The 21,360-nt window shown below is 36.8% G+C and overlaps 1 long non-coding RNA gene across 1 annotated transcript; it reads left to right on the forward strand.

The window, feature by feature from the left end:
• The first annotated feature begins 10,760 nt into the window (after positions 1-10,760).
• LOC110348300 (uncharacterized) lies at positions 10,761-14,550 on the forward strand. The gene is made up of 3 exons (XR_002393416.2): positions 10,761-10,873; positions 12,351-12,474; positions 13,926-14,550. It is a non-coding gene; the product is annotated as an uncharacterized LOC110348300 (long non-coding RNA).
• The last annotated feature ends 6,810 nt before the right edge of the window (positions 14,551-21,360 follow it).

Here is a 21,360-nt window from a genome sequence, read left to right on the forward strand (position 1 = left end):
TACAATTTTGAAGCAATTTTTCTAGTCCTGGTCACTAATTGCAATTATATCTTCTATATCTGAAATTGCATCCTCACTTTGGCTCATTTTTCTGTGTAGACTTTCAATGGAGTTTTTGATCTCCTGGAAATCTGTTTGTATCTGTTTTATGGATTCCATTTGCTTCCTATATTGGGATTTCATCATCTTCCTCAGCTCCTCTATTTTTTAGTCTGTGTCCTCTCTAGGCTTATTAATCATGTCTTGCACTATGGGCACAATCTCTGCTGTTATTTGAGAAATTATTTCTGATTTTATTTTTTCCAGATCCTCTTTTGTTACCAGTTCAGGGAGTCCAGGGGCTTGATTATGAGAGAGTTCCATTTCCTTTCCCTTTGGGGTTGCTGTAGGTGATCTGGATGTCTGGTTTTGAGACTTGTTTACATGTCTTGTCATTTCAATGGGGGTACAGGAGGAGGGGGAGTGCTATTGGCACCATTGCAGGTCATCTTCTCTGGGATGGTAGTGGTGGAAAGCAGGCTCAGAAGCCACTTACTCTGATCTTGGAATGGTGGGAAGTTGGCCCCTTCCTCTGGGCTGGGAGCAGTGGGTCAATGGCCTCTACCTTGGGGCTAGGAGTGGTGGAAATGTGGCCTGTAATCTCCTTCTTCTGGGCTGGGAGTGGTGGAATGGCAGCCCAGAAGCCCCTTCCTTCTGACTGGGAACAGTGGAAAGGTAGCCCAGAATCCCCTTCCTTTGGGCTGGGAGTGGTAGAACAGCAGCCCAGAATCCCCTATCTCTGGGCTGGGAGCAGTGGAATGGCAGCATGAAAGCCCCTTCCTCTGGGCTGGGTGCAGTGGAACAGCAGCCTGAAAACCCCTACCTCTGGGCTAGGAGTGGTGGGACAGTGGCCCCTTCCTCTGGGCTGGGTGTAGTGGAAAGGTGCCCTAGAATCCCCTTCCTCTGAGCCTGGAGCAGTGTAATGGTGGCCCAGAAGCCCCTTCCTCTCAGCTGGGAGAGGTGTAAAGGTGGCCAAGAAACTCCTACCTCTGGGCTGGGAGCAGTGGAACTGAGGCCATACTCTTAAGTCAAATAAATAGGACACACGTGTAAATACTGAAGTTTCTCTGGTATGAGAAACTGAAAGTGTAAATAAGGATTAAAATAATTATCATGAATAATTGATAATTTGAAATAGGAAGAAAAGGTCCAGAGTGGTAGGGGAAGTGGGAGGGGAAGGGGAAAGGAAAGAAGAGAAAGGAAAAATTATCAGAAAAGGAAAAAATGAAAACAAAATCTTTGTAAATAAGGAAGGATGGATGGGGTGAAGGGAGGATGGGGAATGGGGAAAAAATATGAACCAAGATCCATCATGTACAGGTTCAAGTTCCCAATGATAAATGTAAATGTATTGTATACCTAAAATGTACCAATAAAAAATTTAAGAAAAAAAAGCAAAAAAGAAAATATAATGGTTCCTCAACTCAGTCATTTTCTAACTGATCCTTTCCAGTGATCGCTTTGGCAGCACATATACTAACTGATCCTTTCCAATCTGTTCTCATGCTACTATATTGCTTGTTTGTTCATGCCTTCTTTTATGCCTTCTTTCACATTCCCTCCATCCTCCTTCCTCTCTATCTCCATGTTGTCTCTGTTGCTTACTATCTTACTTCCTCCCTCCCACCCTCTCTCCTCTCTTTCTTACTTTTGCTTATATATTTGCTACTGTCTCCTACTAACTCATGCCAAAAATGTGTAAACCCTACAAGTCCCAATGAATGCAATGACTCCTAAAATCCAGTAGAAATAATTTGTATGAATTATTTTGAACACATTAATATTCTATCTTATTTCTGTCACTGAGGTAATGAAGATCTTCAATACTAAGATGAAAAATATCAGAAAAGTCCTACATTTCTTTATACAAAGTAATCTCAAAAGCAGGAAATCTGTTGCTAGGCAATTTACCTTTTAATTTGGAGTTCACTCTATAAGGCTATGTGGCATTAAGCCAAGTATTTAAAATTTATATGTATGGTTTTTCTCATCTGGGATACAATGAAGTAGTACAAAAATTTCATGGAAATATAACCACAGAAATTACAAGTATTAATGAAATTGTCCAGTATCTAATAAGCTACATAGAAAGGGACAATATTACTGTTGAAAGGCATGAAAATTTCCTCATTGTCTTAGGATTTTGTGCTAATTTGAATGATATTAACACAAAGACAATTTAACTATTGTGAGTATGCAAATTTATTCCATAAAACTTTATGTGAGAATAGGCCAGAAAATGGCAAGTCTAAAGCCAGCATCCTCACAATTCATTTCAGAGTATTTTTAATTGGTGCATATAAATAATGATCATTATGTAAATGTTCTCATGAAGACCTTCCCCCAGCACATCCCACCTACTTCCTCCCTCCTTCTTTTTGATCCTAAATTAGCAGATAAGGTGGAGAGTTTCTCAAACAAATTGTAAATTATATACTGGCAAATGATTTTTCTTCAGATATTGACATTAGTGATGATTAGTCTGTCTTCATAAAGCAGTAGCAAGAGTTCAACCTCACAGAAATGTTCTGCAACAAGACATTCAGCTTAACCCTCAAGAAATTCTAATAAAATATTTCAGCTTTACTATTATGTTTTAATTTCTTGTTATTCTTCTCAAGACAACATTGTACATGATTATATATTACAAAGCCAGTATTTTCACACTAATCATTGCCAAATATATGATAGTATCCAGGCTAGTTATGTCTTTCTGGGGTTTTTTTCTTGTTTAAAATTAAAAAGTCAAGTACAATAAAATGATAAAATATATTACATGAATGCAGCCTGTAGAGGAAGCCAGATAGACAGACAAACCAGAATTTAGGTCCTGCCCCATTCCTGTGGGGCCTGAGGATGCCTATTTATATCCTCAGTTCTGTTAGTGAAGACTGGAGTCCTGTCCAATGCATGAGACATGGGGGGTTCCTTAGTAATAGGATAATATAACTGGTCCTGGCAGAATATATTGAGTCATAAAATTAGGACAAATTACTCAATGCATTATATTATAATAATTATGCAAATGCAAAAGTACTCATCAAAATAATTTTTTCTCAAAAAAGGGAATAGACAAAAGAATATTACTATTATGTACACAACTTGTAACTATTCTAGAACTGCTGTTTTTTCTTAGAATTCTAAAGTTTTCTACTTTTTCCTAATAAATATGTGTTACATCTATTGCCAACTCAGTCATTTAAATATAAAAAATTTCCAGAGGAAAAATTTGATTGTTTAATCTTTCATAATGTCAATTGTAAAGATACTATGACTCAGGAAATTCCTTCTCTAGATTTCTAGTCAAATAAATCCTGATTAATGAGTCAAATGTAGACATTATTCTTGGCAAGTTTATATAAGTATATTTCAATTTAAAAAGTAAATGAATGAAATTCAGCAGAAACTTGGAGCATCACATGGGAAGATGAAATGTTCATGCTGTAAATGTGGGTCTTTTAAGGGAAAAGGCAAAAACCAGTGCTCATTAAATACTTGAACTTTTCTCCTTGGAATAAGGCCAAGAAATCTTTCAGGGAAATTGTTCCCCAAGGATGAACAAATGCTGTAGTGTTCTGAATGTGCAGTATATGAGGCTGACTGAGAGGAGAGGCACACATTGGTCTGTTTCCATTCACAGATCTCCCTCTGACTCTTTCCAGAGGAAACTTCAGGGTGACCTTTCTATTTGATCAAGACTTGAACAAAATTTCTATGATGATACAGTTTTCCTCAGGAAATAACATGAAAGCAGGAAAACATAAAGATAAATTACCCCAAGGAAAACAAAGTGATTACAATAATGTTCAGTTCACTATATAATTTCCTATTTTATTTCTGATAATATTTTGTTCCTGACAAATGTCTAAACAGACAACATTGCAAGATTTTTTTCAGCAACTTTGGTGCACAGTAAGTATCATTCTGAGAATAGGAGGGGATGACACTGGATAAAACAAAGGGGAATTTATCAAAAATCTTGTACACAAATATCCTTTGGGCCTCTGTAAGCAATGTGTTAAGATGTACAGAAAAATTAATGTAGTTGGTGAAATCAAAGTATACAAACAATGTACATATTCTGAAAATATAACTTTTGAGAAAAATTGATTTTGAATGGACAAGCAAAACATATACTGTTACCAGAGCTGAAGGTCCATACTCCCTTTGGCTGACTCATAAAAGGAGGAGAAAAGTCATTTTGGTGGAAATAAAAGGATTTATTTACTCAACAGGAGAGACATGAGCCTCTCCTCCCCACAGACCTTTGTCTCCCTATCTTACTTTCTGCCAGGGCTTTTATTTCCAGGTGACTCCAAGCTGCCTGTCTTTCCTTTCCAAGTTAAAGCAGACCATGACTTCCTGGTGTGGTATCTGAATTTTCTTTTTCAGGCAGTCATGATATTATTCAGACTGAGCATAGATTGTGTGTGCAGTCATATGAGTGGCAGTGAGGAAGAGTATTCCAGCTCTCAGTCAGTAGAAACAAGAAATGCATGTTATTAAATATCCAAAAATTATAAAGATTACTTTTTTCTCTGCTACTATATGTTCAGGAATTTAATATTCATGTAAAACACCTAATTACCCAGACAAAATTACTTTAATTAGTGTAATGAGTCATTTTCAACAAAAGGACAGTAAATAATAAAATAAAAATTTATTTAGGATGGTCAATTATATATCCTAATTCAGGATTGGTAAAACAAGTTCTGATCAGAAACACAGTATTGTAATTCTGTTCTCTGAAGTCAAAATATCTAGGTAGAATCAGTGGCAACATGTAACTGTTCTTTTTTACATAAGTAATTTCTGTCCCCTTTTTCAGAAATAAAATATGTGGCTAGGAGTCCTTATGGTATAATATTTACCTGAGAATTGAATGTGTTAATAAAGGAATGATTTAGAAGTAGTATCAGTTTCATGTTAGAAAGAGGATGTAACACTTTAAAACATGAGAAACAACTATCATTTTATGCCCATATCTATACATATTTTTCACAATGCTTTTCATCAATTTCTAGGAACACAATGAAATATACCGAGCCATTCACTTAAACAAAAATATTTTTGGAGATAGGGTGATTTTAAGATTTATTATTGAACAGATAAGTGCAGCAAAACATCAAGGGTAGATGGAACTCCACTAGTGTGCCTGGCTTCATCCTCATGAGACTGACTGGCTTTGAAGAGACACAGCTGGTCCTCTCTGTGCTCTTTCTCTTGATTTACCTGATCACTGTGCTTGGGAACATGGGGATCATACTGATCATTCACATGGATCCCCAGCTTCACACCCCTATGTACTTTTTTCTCACTCACTTGTCATTTCTAGACGTCAGCTACTCAAGTGTCATCACCCCTAAAACCTTACACAACTTACTGACTTTCACCAAGAGCATCTCCTTCCTAGGCTGCTTCACCCAAATGTACTTTTTTATACTCTTTCTTGCTGTCAAATATTTCCTTCTCTCCTTGATGGCCTTGATCATGATGTAGCTATCTGCAGACCCCTGCACTATCCAGTCTTTATATCCACAGTGCCATGCCCTGCTTGCTAGCTCCTATGTTATTTGCCCTGTGGATTTCACTGTGAATGTGCTTTGCATAAGCTGACTGCCCTTCTGCAGCTCTAATGTCATCCAACACCTTTTCTGTGACTCTTCCTCAATTCTAGCCCTGTTCTGCATTGACACTTATGAGGTTGAAATTATTATATACATTTGTGCTGGGTCTAATTTAGTGTTGTAACTTATCACCATATCTGGATCCTGTGTCCATTTTCTCCACTATCCTGAAAATTAATTCCACTGTTGGAAAGAAAAATGCATTCTCCACCTGTGCTTCCCATCTCCTTGGAGTCACCATATTTTACAGCACTATGATCTTTACTTACCTAAAACCAAAGACGTCCTACTCCTTGGGAAGGGATCAAGTGATTTCTGTGTTTTACACAATTGTGATCCCCATGCTGAACCCTCTCACTTACAATCTCTGAAACAAAGAGGTGAAAAAGGCTGCTTTCCAAATCTTGCAGTAGAGTGCAGGTTCCAGATAATTAAAATACCCTGGCGTTGTTTCTGCATCTTCTAAGCTGTTCCACTGGTCCTCAGGTCTGTTTCTTTGCCAGTACCATGCTGTTTTTATCATAGTAGCTTTGTAGTATAGTTGCAGGTTGGGGATTGTGATACTCGCTGCCATGTTTTTGTTACCTAGAATTGCTTTTTCTATTCTGGGTCTCTTCTTGTTCCACATTAATTTTTGCATTGTTTTCTGAAGGTCTGTTAAGTATGCTGCTGGGATCTCAATTGGAATTTCATCGAATCCATATAGCAGTATTGGAAGTTTGGCCATTTTCACTATATTAATCCTTCCTACCCAGGAGCAGGGGATGTCTGTCCATTTTCTGATATCATCTTCATCTCTCTTTTCAGAGTGCTATAGTTATCAGAGAAGAGTTCTTTGATTTCTTTCGTTAGGTTGAGTCCTAGGTGTTTCAGTGTTTTGGATGCTACTGTGAAAGGATTTATTTGCCCGATTTCTGTCTCAGAGAGTCTGTCATTCATGTAGAGGAAAGCTACTGATTTCTGTGTGTTGACCTTGTAACCAGCTACTTGACTGAATTTGGTTATTAAGTCTAGAAGACTTTGGGTGGAGTTCTGTGGGTATTCTATATAGATTATCATGTCATCTGTAAATAATGACAATTTGACTTCTTCATTTCCTATCTTTATTCCTTTTATTTCTTTCTCTTGTCTAATTGCTGTGGCTAAGGTTTCCAGAAATATATTGAACAAGAGTGGTGATAGTGGACATTCTTGTCTTGTTCCTGATTTTAGTGTAAAGGATTTCAGTTTTTGAACATTAATATGATATTGGCTGTTGGTTTTTCATAGATGGCTTTTATCAGTTTGAAGTAGAGACCATCTATTCTAATTTTTTGTAGGGTTTTTATCATAAATGCATGTTGGATTTTGTCAAATGCTTTTTCTGTGTCTGTGGAGAAACAACGCCAGACACACTCAGCCATCTCATCTTCGATAAAGGAGCCAAACACCCTCACTGGAGGAAAAATAGCCTCTTTAATAAATGGTGCTGGAAAAATTGAGCTTCAACTTGCCAAAGATTAAAACTAGACCTATATCTCTAGCTGTGCACTAAACTAAAAGCAAAATGTATTAAAGATCCAAATATTAAAATGGAAACACTGAACCAGTTGGACTAGAGGTTAGGTAGAACTCTTGAAGACATCAGTGTAGGAAAAGATTTTATGAATAAAACCTCAGTTGCCCATGAACTAGCACAAACAATCAACAAGTGGGATCTCTTCTTATTAAAAAGCTTCTGCACAGCAAGAGAAACCACCAACAGTGTGAAGAGACAACCCACAATGTGGGAAAATATCTTCACCTGCTCTTCCTCAGACAAAGGTCTACTTACTATCTTGAATCTATAAAGAACTTAAAAAGATCACATCTCCCAAATTAAAAGACTCAATCTGAAAATGGGCATCTGAAATGAACAGACATTTCTCAGACAAAGAAGTAGAAATAGCAAATAAATACATGAAAAAATGTTCAACATCACTGGTCATTTGAGAGATGCAAATGAAAACAATGCTGAGATTCCACCTCCCTCCAGAAAGAATGGCTGCTATCATGAAATCAAACAATAACAAATGCTGGTGGGGCTGTGTGGAAAGAGTAACCCTGCTCCACTGCTGGTGGGAGTGTAGACTGGTGCAACCACTGTGGAAATCAATATGTAAATACCTCTACCTAGGGCTGGAAGTCCCATTTTACCCCACAATTCCACTGGTGGGAATCTTCCCCAAAGAATTAAAAGAATCATACCACAGTGATATATGTGTGCCCATGTTCATAGCAGCACAGTTTGTGATAGCTGAAACTTGGAAACAGCCCAAATGCCCATCAACTAGAGACTGGATAAAGAAAATGTGGTTTTTTAAATAAAATAGAGTACTACTCAGCCTTAAAAAATGAGAAATTAGAGACATTTATAGCTAAGTGGATGCACACTGAGGCGATACTCTTAAGTGCAATAAATAGGACACACATGTATAAATATAGAATAGTTTCTCTGATGTGAGAAACTGAAAGTGTAAATAAGGACTAAAATGTATAATAGGTAATGTGAAATAGGAAGAAAAGGGGCAAACCGGAAGGAAGTGGGAGGGCTAGGGGAAAGGATAGAAGGGAATGGGATTAATATGAGAAAATGGAAAAATAGGAGCAAAATCTTTGTAAATAGGGAGGAATGGAGGGGTTGAATTGAGGGCTTGGTAAGGGTGAAAAATAAGAACCAAGAGAGATTATGTAAAGGTGCAAATTTCCAATGATGAATGTCATTATATTGTATACCTAAGATGTACCAATGATTAGAATGAATAATTGATAATGCATAATAGGAAAAAAAGGTCCAAAGGGGTAGGAGTAATGGGAGGGGCAGTGAAAAGGAAAGAAGGGAAAGGAAATATGATGAGAAATGGAGAAAATGGAAATAAAGTCTTTATAAATAGGGAAGGCTGGAGGGGGTGAAGGGAGGTCTAGGAATGGGGAAAAAAGAAGAACCAAGATACATTATGTAAAGGTATAATTCCCAATGAGAAGTGTAAATGTGTTGTATACCTAAAATGTACCAATAAAAGAATTTAACAACAACAAAAAACATACCCTGGATGCTAGACATTTACAGTTTTACACTTGTCTTTTTTTCTTCTAAGAATTATTCAGTCTCATTCTAAAAATAAAATTCAATCTTGTTATTTTCCCCTTTCTACCTGCTCTTTACTTAAAAAACATGAATTTGGACAGTTTTAGGCATGGATACTTAATAATTCATATTATTATTTGGAGTTATAAATTACTTGTTAAATCTAAGATGTAAAAAACTGTACTGTGAAGTAAAATTTTTGTGCAAAAAGAAAAAATTTTTGTACTTTACAAATTATATCATTGTAATATTTCAGCATACCCCAATTTTAGAGACTTTCATAATAAAAAATGACTTCATTTTTCATATGTCATTTGGTTTATATTGATTATCAGCTACAATGTTTGGGGCAATTGATTTTAAGTCAAGATTACTACATTTAGATTTTAGATCTTGTGCTTCTCTATCATTTGACAAACACTAATTCACTGAAATAATATTCAGTATGCCCACCCACATGATATATAATAATTCCATATCCCTCTCATCAGAAGATGGACCTAAAACTTTTAGGACAATAAAATAAATGTTAGCCATTATTACCCAAAGGCTTGCATTCCTATAATATGTTCACATAATAAACACTACATTTTTCTGAGTAATGTTCCTTTATGTTTTACAAATCTCTTTTCTTCAATTTAATTGAGAGGCTAACATAATGATAACAAAATTGAGTAGCAGTTTCCACTGTAGGATTAGGTAATATCTTGAAGTAGACTTAAATTATAGGAAAGTAATATTTCTAATTTTTAAAGACAATTTGGAAAATGAAGACTATATATTAAAGAGAAATGCCATATCCATTGTTACCTGTTTCATGCATGTTTTTCTAAATTGGTGGTTATTAATACAAGCTTATATATATATTTAACACAATTCCTGTCATTTCTAGTGTAATTTTTGCCACTTTCTTTATTTTTACTTTGAGTTTGTTAGATCACAGGTGCAGAGGTTGTGGAGGCAAAAGCATGAGGGCTACTGTTTGCCTTTAATGCACCAGGAAGTGCTGTGGTCAGACTCAAAAAATAAAAAATTTGCCCTCACCTTGGAAAGAATTGAAATGAGAAAATAAGTAATGGATTGAAAATATCTAGGAAAGCTTTAAAGAGCATAAACCAAAAGAATGAGGAAAAAACCCATCTGAATTTAAGAGCCCCAAGGCCAGCACTATATTACCGGCCTAATGCGGGCGTGCAAAGGCCGGGAATTTAAAACAAAGCCAGAGAAACCACAACTGAGCTCTAACAGACATAGAGATTTTACAAGAGAAATCAAGCTACAAATTTTAGCTAATTGATAATTATCTTCCTTTTAATTTGATTTGATGTTCAATTGGTGTGCTTAAAACATTTCTTGTGCATTGCAAATTCTTGAGTTGTAATTATAGGGTTAACTTGCTCTTTTCTGTACTTCCTTGATGAAGAACTCAAGATTACTATTGTTCTATCACCAGCCTGTTAAATTTTAAAATGTAATGATCTGAGAATAAAAAAAAGTGACACTTTAAAATTTTAACAGTTAAGTCAAATTTGTTATACAAGGTTTATAGTAAGTGAAATGTAGAAAAAATATTCAGAAGACTGTAAATAATATAATATATATATATATATATATATATATATATATATTGGTACTGGGGATTGAACTCAGGTCCTTGTGCTTGCAAGGCAGGCAGCAGAACCACTGAGCTAAATCCCCAGTGAGATACACTTTTAATATGAAAATATTTTGTATGTTTATTTTGTTAGAAGGATAAAGATGTCGCGTTCGCCTTTGACCAGCAATGACGACACAACACCAACGCTCTTCTTCTAGCAGTTTATTCAGGAAAACTTAACATTCTTTTTCTTCTACCCCTGGGGAGCACCCGTCCCTAGAATAAGTACCCCTGAACCAACCAATCACGGATAGTCATGTGGCGAATGCGGATAGGTACACGTAAGAGGGGGCAGAGCATCAGACACATCACAGCCAAATGAGTTGTTTATCATAAAGAGCTCTCGCCGTCGGGATGGCGGAAGGCGGAAACCAGCGCCATCTTTAAGGCGCGGCACACGCAGCTCTCCACATAAAGAAAGTTATACAAGACCAGAAGGCCTAGGTATGTCAAGAAAGCTCACAGAAGTGATTTATCAAGAAAATATGTATGTTTCCTTGTTGGTTTCAAGTTTGTTATAAAATATTTGCTTTTACAGGCATAAAGAGCTTTCATTTCTTACAGTTCTACAAGAGATCTCTGTTAATTGACTTACAAAAAGTTTTGACTAGTCTTATTTACAATTATGAAACTAAAAATTACAACAGGATATAGTAATTCAATTAGGCTAAATATATTTGAGTGCACTCTTGCTTTATAAATTGCCTTATATGTTTTTTGTCCAATCATACTTCTATTTTGAGCTCAACAAATTTTTCCCATTTTTTGCCTTTAAATTTTTTTTGAAAAAAGATATTTACCTATAAATTAAATTTCCTTAAACATAAAGGTTATTTAAGTTAAAGGCATGCTTTTTCCCTGCAGGTTGCTAACAAATTAAAAAGATGTAATACATATTGTTGTCTAAATATAATCACACCAAAACTTTAATTGGTTACAAATAATGTAAAGATCTGGTTTTTATAGGCTATTAAATAAGCTTTGTCAAGGTAATTAAATGGAGACTCTTGGATTTGAGGGGATGCTAAACAGAGCTCCTCTTGTTGAACAAACAACACCCACATGGAAACATTTTCCAAACTTTGCTCACTAGGGGGACCTCAGTAATTTCCATACTCCCACAACTGACTGAACCTGATAGTTTTCATAGCCTTATAAGAGACTTACAGCCGTGAATATTACCTAAATATGTTATTGTACTATGTTTACATTCATTGTCATCAAAGGGTTAAATTCTAAATATGTTATTGTGATATGTTTACACTGGTCATCTTTAAATGATTAAATTTTCTGTGAGAAAAACAACAAGGTTTTATTGAAAATATGCTTTTTGTACCAAACTAAATTAAGGGGCAATGAGTTTCATACATAAAATTGTGATATTATTGTTAAATTTCTGTTGTACTAAATGTATTCATGCTTTCTGACTATATAGGCTTTCTAATATATTGTTTATGGTAATGACCTCCTTTTGATTCAGGTATTTGACATTTTCTTACACTCCAGCTACTTATCATAAAAGTATATTTATAAGCTGATACATTTTCTTTAGATGGGATCCCATCAATAGATAACAATTTAGGTAAGAGTGTTTTTTTGTTTTTCAGAGGAGAATGAGTGCATTTAACAATGTCTATTTTATATTAAGTTGGAGATTTAAGTGTGTTACAAAGATAATGTCGTCATGATTTTCATGCTAAAATATTATGTGTGGCTCTTGATTTGAAGTTTTTTTTCTGTTAACATTTTACAGGACTTCAACTACTAGAAAAACCATAATTGATAAAAAATAAGTGATCCAACTATACTTTATATTCCAAAGTGATTTTATATCCAGATAAAATTATAATAATTAAATGCACTATTCCCATTGCAATGCTAATGTTATTGATCTTCTCTTCTGGGTGTTCAACAACTACAGTTCAGAGACCAGAACTCGAAGGTTAACTGGGCTAAGCAGACAGCCAATATTTTGACCCTGGCACTTCAAGGTATACAAACAACTCAGGACATGAAGAACATTTCTACAAGATCCTACAACTTTAGTAAGTCATCCAACCTATGAGCCAGGAGATTTTAGGACACTAAAAAGATAAAATCAATAGTGTGGCAAAGGAGTGTAACTTATAGGGAAAAATCTCTCATGCTTTCATGGAAGGAAACATGGTCAAGCAAGGCCATGATACATCCTGATGGCTGACACTGACAGGAGCTGAAAAGCTCTATTCAGAGTTCAAAGTAATCCCTGTGGAGACTTAATTGGCCTTGATAAACAGCAAGGGATTAATTCTAATTAATATAGGTCTCACCTTAACTTGATCTTAAACACCCAGTAGAATAGAAAACTATAATCCAAAGATATATAAAGTCAAGAGTATAGTAATAAAGTTGTATATAAGAATGGGCTCCAATTGCTGATCCTTACTGGCAGTTTCCAACTGCACTAGTGACTCACTCCTGTTATGGGTCAACAGGCAAAAAATGAAGAGCCATCTTCAGGGTAAAATTTATAGACCTCAAACAGATTTTAAGTTTTTAGCTAAAATTGTTTTTTTCAATTATTAAATTTTCAGTCTTTTTACAGCTAAATTTAAAAAGAAATATTATGACAGAATATCAGACCAATGTCTTTTTTGAATGCAGTGGTGTTTACAACTAATTGATCACAACCGGTTATAGATAATCTTCATTAACAAAAGGGTCTAAGACCCAGCTGGTTACATTCATCATTTTAGTCCTTTAAAAGTAGTTTTTAAACATGGTGTTTCCACAACCTGATTTTATTACAATACTTATACTTTCATAATATGCTCAATTTTTTTCAATTCAGTTTATTGTTGTCTATAGGCTGCCAAACTCCAAGTGATTATATAGAAGAAGTCAACAATGAATGTTCTAGATTTTTCACGAAAATCCATCAGATTGACTTTCTAAAGTGTTTGTAATTACAATATGATTCTTGTTTAAAGTCTATTAAATTAGCTCCCTGAAAAGAGCCCCTAACTGCGGTCTTCCCTACATCGACCCTTCTCAGCTTGAAGCAGTTGGATTGAAACTATGCCCTTTTCCTCCAACCCCAGTTGGAGATGTTCTTTATTAAAAAATTTACTATAGACAGCTAAGTCAGTTAGACATATTGTAAGTGCTTGTGTCAGAGGTCCATTAGATAACTACAGGGACAAGCCACTGTTAGGAGTACTCAGCTTTCCCTAAAAGCATAATTACATAAAAAGAGGGGAACATACAGCTATCCCCACAAACTGAATTAGATCTTGTTAATTTTGTTTAAATTTTCTTAAATCACTGTATGGAAAATAAAAATATGCAATGATAGATCTATAGACATGTCTTAAACAGTACTGTTGTTAAAGAATGTTTGAAATAAAAGCTAAATGTCTCAATATAATTAATAACATAGGGGTTAGGGTATGCTTATTGTTCAACAGAAAATTAAAAGATGCTACAGACATCATCATCCCAGAATATATTACCATAGATCAATTTGATGGATTTACTGCAAGCAGTACAATGTGGCACCCCTGCCACAATTGGCACAATGTGGCATCCCAGCCATACAAAGATGACATCTGAGTGACTCCCTTCACCTGGTACAGTTCTGGAAACTACAAAGTTCACCAACCTGATGCAGTTGCCTTTTTCAAATATAAAAGGAGAACATGGCATGGGCCAAGCCTGAAGATGGCTCTTCATTTCATCTCTACAAGATGGCCCTTCATCTCATCTCTACTCCCTTTCTTGACCATAGACTGTAGATTGTAGACCCAGAACAGCACAGCCACAGGAGACACTTACATTGTGTATCCTTCTTCCTTATTCTCTTTCTGTGCATATTCCAATCATGAGACAATTACACTACATTCAGCCCAGGCCACGTAGCACTATTTACCCAGCCTACTCTTTCTGTTTGTCTTTCACTATAAATAAAGAGCACACTGGATGCCAGGCAGTCATTAGCTCCTGACAGGCTATGGCTCCACCTGGTCCCAGCATTCAAGCATAATCTTGGTGTTTTTATTTTTCTTCATCTCCCACCAATCTCCCCAGTTTTGGACCCGATGCAATGTGGGTCAAGGCAGATTTCAGTTTAGTGCATGGTGAGAGAATAGGTCTACTTTTGATCTTTGGCAAGTTGAAACCCAATTTTTCCAGCACCATTTATTAAAGAGGCTATCTTTCCTCCAGTGAGGGTATTTAGCTCCTTTGTCAAATATGAGGTGGCTGAGTGAATCTGAATTTGTTTCTGCATATTCTAACAGTTTTCACTGATCCTTGGTCTGTTTCTTTGCTGGTACCATGCTGTTTTTGTCACAGTAGCTTTGTAGTATAGTTTCAAGATTTGAATTATGATACTCCCTGCCTTGCCTTTGTTGCCTAGTATTCCTTTTGCTATTCTAGGTCCCTTCTTTTTCCAAATAAATTGTTGGATGGTTTTCTCAAGGTCTATGAAATATGCTGTTGGGATTTAAATTGAGATTGCATTGAATCTATATGGCAGTTTTGGAAGTATTGCCATTTTCACTATATTGGTTCTTTCTATCCAGGAGCAAGGGATGTCTTTCCATTTTGTAATATCCTCTTCAAACTCTTTTTTCAGAGTGCTATAGTTTTCAAAGTAGAGTTCTTTAATGTCTTTCATTAGGTTGATCCCTAGATATTTCATTTCTTTGGATGCTATTGTGAGGGAGCTGTTTCTCCAGTTCCTCTTTCAGTGAGTCTCTTGTTCGTGTACAGGAGAGCTATTGATTTTTATGTTTTGACCTTGTATCCACCTACTCTACTGAATGTGGTTATTAAGTCTAGAAGGCTTTTGGAGGAGTCTTGGGGTCTTCTATATAGAGTATCATGTCACCTGCAAATATTGACAAATTGACTTCCTCATTTCCTATGTTTATTCCTTTTATTTCTTTTTCTTGTCTCATTGCCATGGCTAATACTTCCAAAACTATATTGAACAGGAAGGATGATAGTGGACATCCTTGTCTTGTTCCTGATTTCACTCTGAATGATTTCAATTTTTGACCATTTAGTATGATATTGGCTTTTTATAGATGGCTTTTATCAGATTGTGGTAGAGACCACCTATTTCAATTTTCTGGAGGGTTTTTATCATGAATGCCTGTTCGATTTATTGAACACTTTTTCTGGATCTATTGAGATAATCATATGGTTTTTGTCCTTGGCACTATTAATATAATGTATTACATTTATTGATATGCATGTGTTAAACTATCCCTTTGCCCCTCTGATGAATCCCACTTGATCATGGTGTATGATCTTCTTGATGATCATCTACATTTTGTTTGCCAATATCTTATTATTGAGGATTTTTGTGTCTGTGTTTGTTAGTGAGATTGGCCTATAGTTCTCTTTTTTCAGTTGGGCCTTTGTCTGCTTTGGGGGATCAAATTGATGCTTAATTTCAGGAATGAATTTGAGAGTATTAATTCTCTTTCAATTTCACTGAAATATTTAAACAGCAGTGCCAATAGTTCTCCAAATATCTTGTAGACTTCTTCAGTGAAGCCATCAATACTGGGCATTTTTATTGGTAAGTTTTTAATTGCATTCCTAATTTCATTAATTGATATTGGGTTGTTTAGAATTTCTAGGTCTTTGTTCACATTCATTAATTTTTATTTATCTAGAAATATGTCCATTTCATCTGTGATTTTTACCTTATTGGCGTATACATTCTCAAAGTAGGTATTGGTGATCCTCTGGATTTCTGCTGGGCCATTATAATCTCACCCTTTTCATTCCTGATTGCAAGGATTTGGGTCTTTTCTTTATCTTTTTTGATAAAGTTGGGTGTTTATCAATTTTGTTTATTCTTTTGAAGAAGCAACTCTTTGCTTTATTGATTTTTTTATATCAGTGCTTAGTTTCCACTGCATTGTTTTCTGCTCTGATCATTATAATTTCCTCCCTTGTATGAGTTTGAGATTGTCTTGCTTTACTTTTTCTAGAACTTTGAGATTCATCATTTTGTTGTTAAATTGAGCTCATACTATTTTTTTAATATGAGTATTCACTGTGATGGATTTCCCGCCTAAGACTGGTTTCATTGTGTCCCACAGATTCTGATAAGTTGCATTTGCATTGTCATGTAATCATAGAAAATGTCTGATTTCTTCTTTAATTCTCTCTGTGACCCATTGGTTATTCAGATGTGTGTTGTTCAATTTCCATATGTTTATGTAATTCTTGTGGTTTCTTGGGCTATTGATCTCCAATTTCATGTATGGTCTGATAATATAAATGGGAAAATTTAAATTACTTTGCATTTACTTAAACATGTTCTATGAGTGAGTATGTGGTCTATTTTGGAGAATGACCCATGTGCAGCTGAAAAAAATGTGTGTTTTGATATTGTGGGGTGGAACAATCTGCAAACATCTGTTATGTTCATTTGTTCAAGAGTTCAATTGAGTTCTAGTATTTCATTACTTATTTTTTGTCTAGTTAATCTATTTGCAACAGAGGGGTATTGAGGCACCCTAATACAATTGTATTTGTGCATATGTGACTTTTCAAGTCTGTTAGTATTTGTTTTATATAGTTAGCTGCACTAGTGTTTGGTTCTTATATATTTATGATTGTCACATCTTCCTGTTAATTGTTCCCTTTACAGGGTTGTAGTGTTCTTCTTTGTCTCTCTTAATCAGTGTTGGTTTGAAATCTACTTGATCTGCAAAGGGGATAGCTACTCCTGCTATTTGGGGGTTCTTGTCACATGGAGTATTGTTTTCCACCCTTTAACTTTCAGTCTATGAAGTTTTTTTGAATTAAGTGTGTTTCTTGTAGGCAGCATATTGTTGGATTTTCCTTCTTGACCCATTCTGCCAGTCTATTTCTTTTGATTGGTGAATTGACATCATTAGCATTGATGGTTATAACTGATATATATTAACTTATCATTGTCATAACTTTTTCTTTTTTTTGGATTCTCCTCCTTTGCATTTAATTTCTTGTCATGCCCAATGGATTCATTATGCTATGCTTCCTGGTGTTGTGATCCTCATTGTCTGTACCTAGGATATTATCTAAAATTTGGGGGAATGCTTTTTTGTATTCATGATGTTCCTAAGGTGCTCTTTGTCACAAAAGTATCTTATTTCTCCATTAATTTTGAAAGATAGTTTTGCAGGGTACATCAATCTGGGTTAGAGTTTGTTTTTCTTTAGAGCTTGGAATACATCACTCCAAACTCTTCTTGCCTTGAGGGTTCATGTTGAGAAGTCTGCTGTGATTCTGATGGGTTTTTCCTTTGTATGTGATTTGTTTCTTTTCTCTAACTGCTTGTAGAACTTTGTTCTTCTGTTGGGTTTCTGGAATCCTAACAATTATATGCCTATGTGTAGATGTTTTTTGATCAAGGCTATTTGGAGTCCTATATGCCTCACTTGTCTGTATGTCAAGTTCTTTTCCACTCCTTGGGAAGTTTTTTGCCTTTACTTCTGTAAACTGTTTTTTATGTCACCTGCATTCTCTCTTGTTTCTTCGTTGACTCCAATCAGTCTTATGATATTCTTCTTTGCATCATCTAGCAGTTGCTGGAATGATTTCTCCTGGTCCCATACAATTTTGAAGGAATTTTTCCTTTCCTTGTCATTAATTGCAATCTTATCATCTATATCTGAAATTCTGTCCTCACATTGGTTCATTCTGCTGTGTAGACTTTCAGTGGAGTTTTTGATCTAGAAACCTGTTTGCATCTCTTTTATGGATTACATTCATTTTCAATGTTTGGATTTCATCATGTTCCTCAGCTCCTCTCTAGACTTATTAATCATGTCTTGCACTATGGGCACAATCTCTGCTGTTATCTGAGAAATTATTTCTGATTTCATTTTTTCCAGATCCTCTTTTGTTGCCAGTTCAGGGAGTCCAGGTTGTTGAGTATCACAGTGTTCCATCACACTTCCCTTTGGTTTTGCTGTAAGTGACCTGGACGTTTGGTTTTGAGACTTTTATACATGTCTTATCATTTCATTTGGGGAGGGTGTGCTCAACTTCTAAGATCTGAGAGCATTGGAATGGCAGCCAGGAAGTCCCTACCTCTGGGCTGGGAATGGTGGAATGGTGGCCCATAAGCCCCTTCCTCTGGGTTGGGAGCAGTGGAACAGTGACCCAGAAGTGCCTTTCTCTGGGCTGAGAGTAGTGGAATGCCAGCCTAGAAGCCCCTCCCTCTGAGCTGGGGGAGGTAGAAAGGCTTCCTGGAAGCCCCTTCCTCTGGGCTGGGAGTGGTGGAACAGCAGCCCAGCAGCCTCTTCCTCTGGTCTGAGAGTGGTGGATAGGCAGCCTGGAAGCCCCTACCTCTGGGCTGGGAGTGGTGGAATGGTGGCCTGGAAGTGCCTCTCTCTGGGCTGGAAGAGGTGGAATTGTAGCCCAGAAAACCCTTCCTCTGGGCTGGGAGTGGTGGAATGGCAGCCCAAAAACCCCTACCTGTGGGCTGCTTCTCCAGTGCTTTTTCTTTGGGGAGAAAAACTAATTCAGATGTGTACTTTTAAGTTTGCATAATTATTATACTTCTATGCATTGATCAATTTATCCTAATTTTTTCACTCAATATATTCTGCCTAGACTATGTATGCTAGCTTATTACTAAAGAGCCACCTCATGTCTCATGCATTGAGCAGGACTCCAGTCTTCACTAACAAAACTGAGAGGATAAGTAGACATCCTCAGGCCCTACAGCAATGGGGCAGGACCTACATCGTGGTTTGTCTGTCTGACTGGTTTATCTATAGACTACATTCATGTAAAATATTTTATCATTTTAGTTTACTTGATTTTTTATTTTATAAGAGAAAAATAAATACAAAGATAACTAGCCAGGATACCATCGAAAATTGGTAAAGATTCATGGGAATTTACCTGTTTTTTTATATATAGTCATGTATGATGTTGTCTTGAGAAGAATAACAAGAAAGTTAAACATAATTGTAAAGCTGAAATATTTTATTGAGCGTTCAAAGTTAATTCATTCTTGTTGCACAACTTTTCTGTGAGGTTGTAATCTTAACACTTCTTTATGAAGACAAATGATCATCAGTAATGTCAATATCTAAAGAACAAATCATTCACCATCATATAGTTTATAATTTGTTTGAGAAACTCTCCAATATTTTTCCTCATTTAGGATGAGAATGGAGGAGGGAGGAAGTAGGGAGGCTGGGGGGAGAAGACTCAATGAGAACATTTACATACAAGGAGAAAAGGAGGACTGAGGGGATATTCAATAGGTGTGTGGGGAGGAGGAATATAGAAGAGATAGGAGGGAAATATAAAAGAAAAAGGAGAAAAATAGAGGAAAGTTTATCCAGTGAAAGAATTAGCAGATACATGTGTGCTAGAATGTTAGAAAGCCTGTGAAATAACCCTGGCAGGAGAGAACCTAACAAAACAAGGTAAGACCCTCTAGGTGCACACACAATAGCATAATGCTTACAAAATCACACACACACACACACACACACACAGTGATTCTTCCTCCTTGTGGGGGATCTGGACTGGAGAGAAGTATTTTCTGTAGAATTCCACTGTGGGACAAGGCCTAATAGAAGAAGCAACATGGAAATCTCCTTGTCTTTCCCTGTGTCTCCTTCCTCCTTCTCAGCCTCTGTCCAGGAGGGAGAGGACATTTCCAGCAGTCTGGAGCTGAGCTGTATCCTCAATGGTAACCTCTGTCCCCTGCCAGGTATGCCCTTGGGGAGCCTGGACTACAGCTGTCCTCATCCTTTCTGCTCTTGGGAGCTAGTGTGAGGGCAAATGCAATGTCTGCATAATCTTTGTGAGGTCCTGACCATGGCCTCAGTGCCTCAGTTCCCAGGCCTGGGTCCCAGATGCTTGGATGCCCAGTGTCCATGAGCTGCCCTGATTGTTCAAAAAATCCCTCAAGCATAGCAGAAGGCCTGGGGCATCTCTATTTTCACTGAGATAAGGAGCTGCACACTCCCTGACTTCCACACCTCTCTGCAGCCCTGCTCTCAGCCTCAGATCCCACCTCCCACACATCTTCCTGTGACTGAGCTCTGGCCTGCACCAGTGTTCAGAGCACCTTGTTTTCTATATTCTGGGCTTTTTGTGTTCTGCTGTTTCCCTTCACTGGGGTGGATGTGGTGACCAACATCTGGGCTCAAGCTCTCTGTCTCACTCCATGGAGAATTTCCCACCCTGGTGTTTGCTCTCCAGACAGCCAGGTAGGAGGCCATTTTCCTCAGTTGATTGATTTCACACTTTTGCATCTCACCTGCCCTTCTTTGGGATTTAACCTACCTCTTAAGGTCTCTCTGTCTAGAGAGAAGTGGCTGTTGTATACTGAAGACTAGAAAATGTGGGGGTGTCCGATCTCCCACTCCACCTACCAAAATAGAGAAAGTTTTCCAGATACCTCTTGGCCTCTTGGCATGAATGTTGTCAAAATCCTTCTCCTGCTTGTTCTACTTAGGCAGAGGGAGAGGGAACTTCCAAGATGGTGCCAGATCCAAGGCTATCTCACTGCACAGGGAAATACTGGGAAGCATCACTACCTTCTTACACGCTCAGGTCTCCTTCTCCTCAGGCTCTGTCTCTGGTAGCAAAGTTGGCACTTGTAATGTGGGGAGGTTTCTCTCTGATCAGAATGAGCAAGGGCAAATTCTCCTCCACACTGAGCAACATTTTTTCTAGGCCTGTGAAGTACTTCAGTTACTCCTCTTTTTAAATACTATATCTGAGTTTTTCCTGATTGTTAGTTCTCTCATCTCCCAACCTATTGACTCTGTGGCTCCCCAATCTTCTCACAGAGCTGAGTATCTGCTTCCTTGGACGAATATCTTTGAATGCATGACTTCTCTTGTATGAGAAACACAATATGCAAATAATGTGAAAAGCAAAGGAAAAAAAGAAAAAACAAGACATAGCAGTGC

Source organism: Heterocephalus glaber, unplaced genomic scaffold, assembly GCF_053883595.1.
Source record: "Heterocephalus glaber isolate CG9 unplaced genomic scaffold, H.glaber_assembly_v1.0 deba00001673, whole genome shotgun sequence".
In the NCBI taxonomy this organism is placed as follows: Eukaryota; Metazoa; Chordata; class Mammalia; order Rodentia; family Bathyergidae; genus Heterocephalus; species Heterocephalus glaber.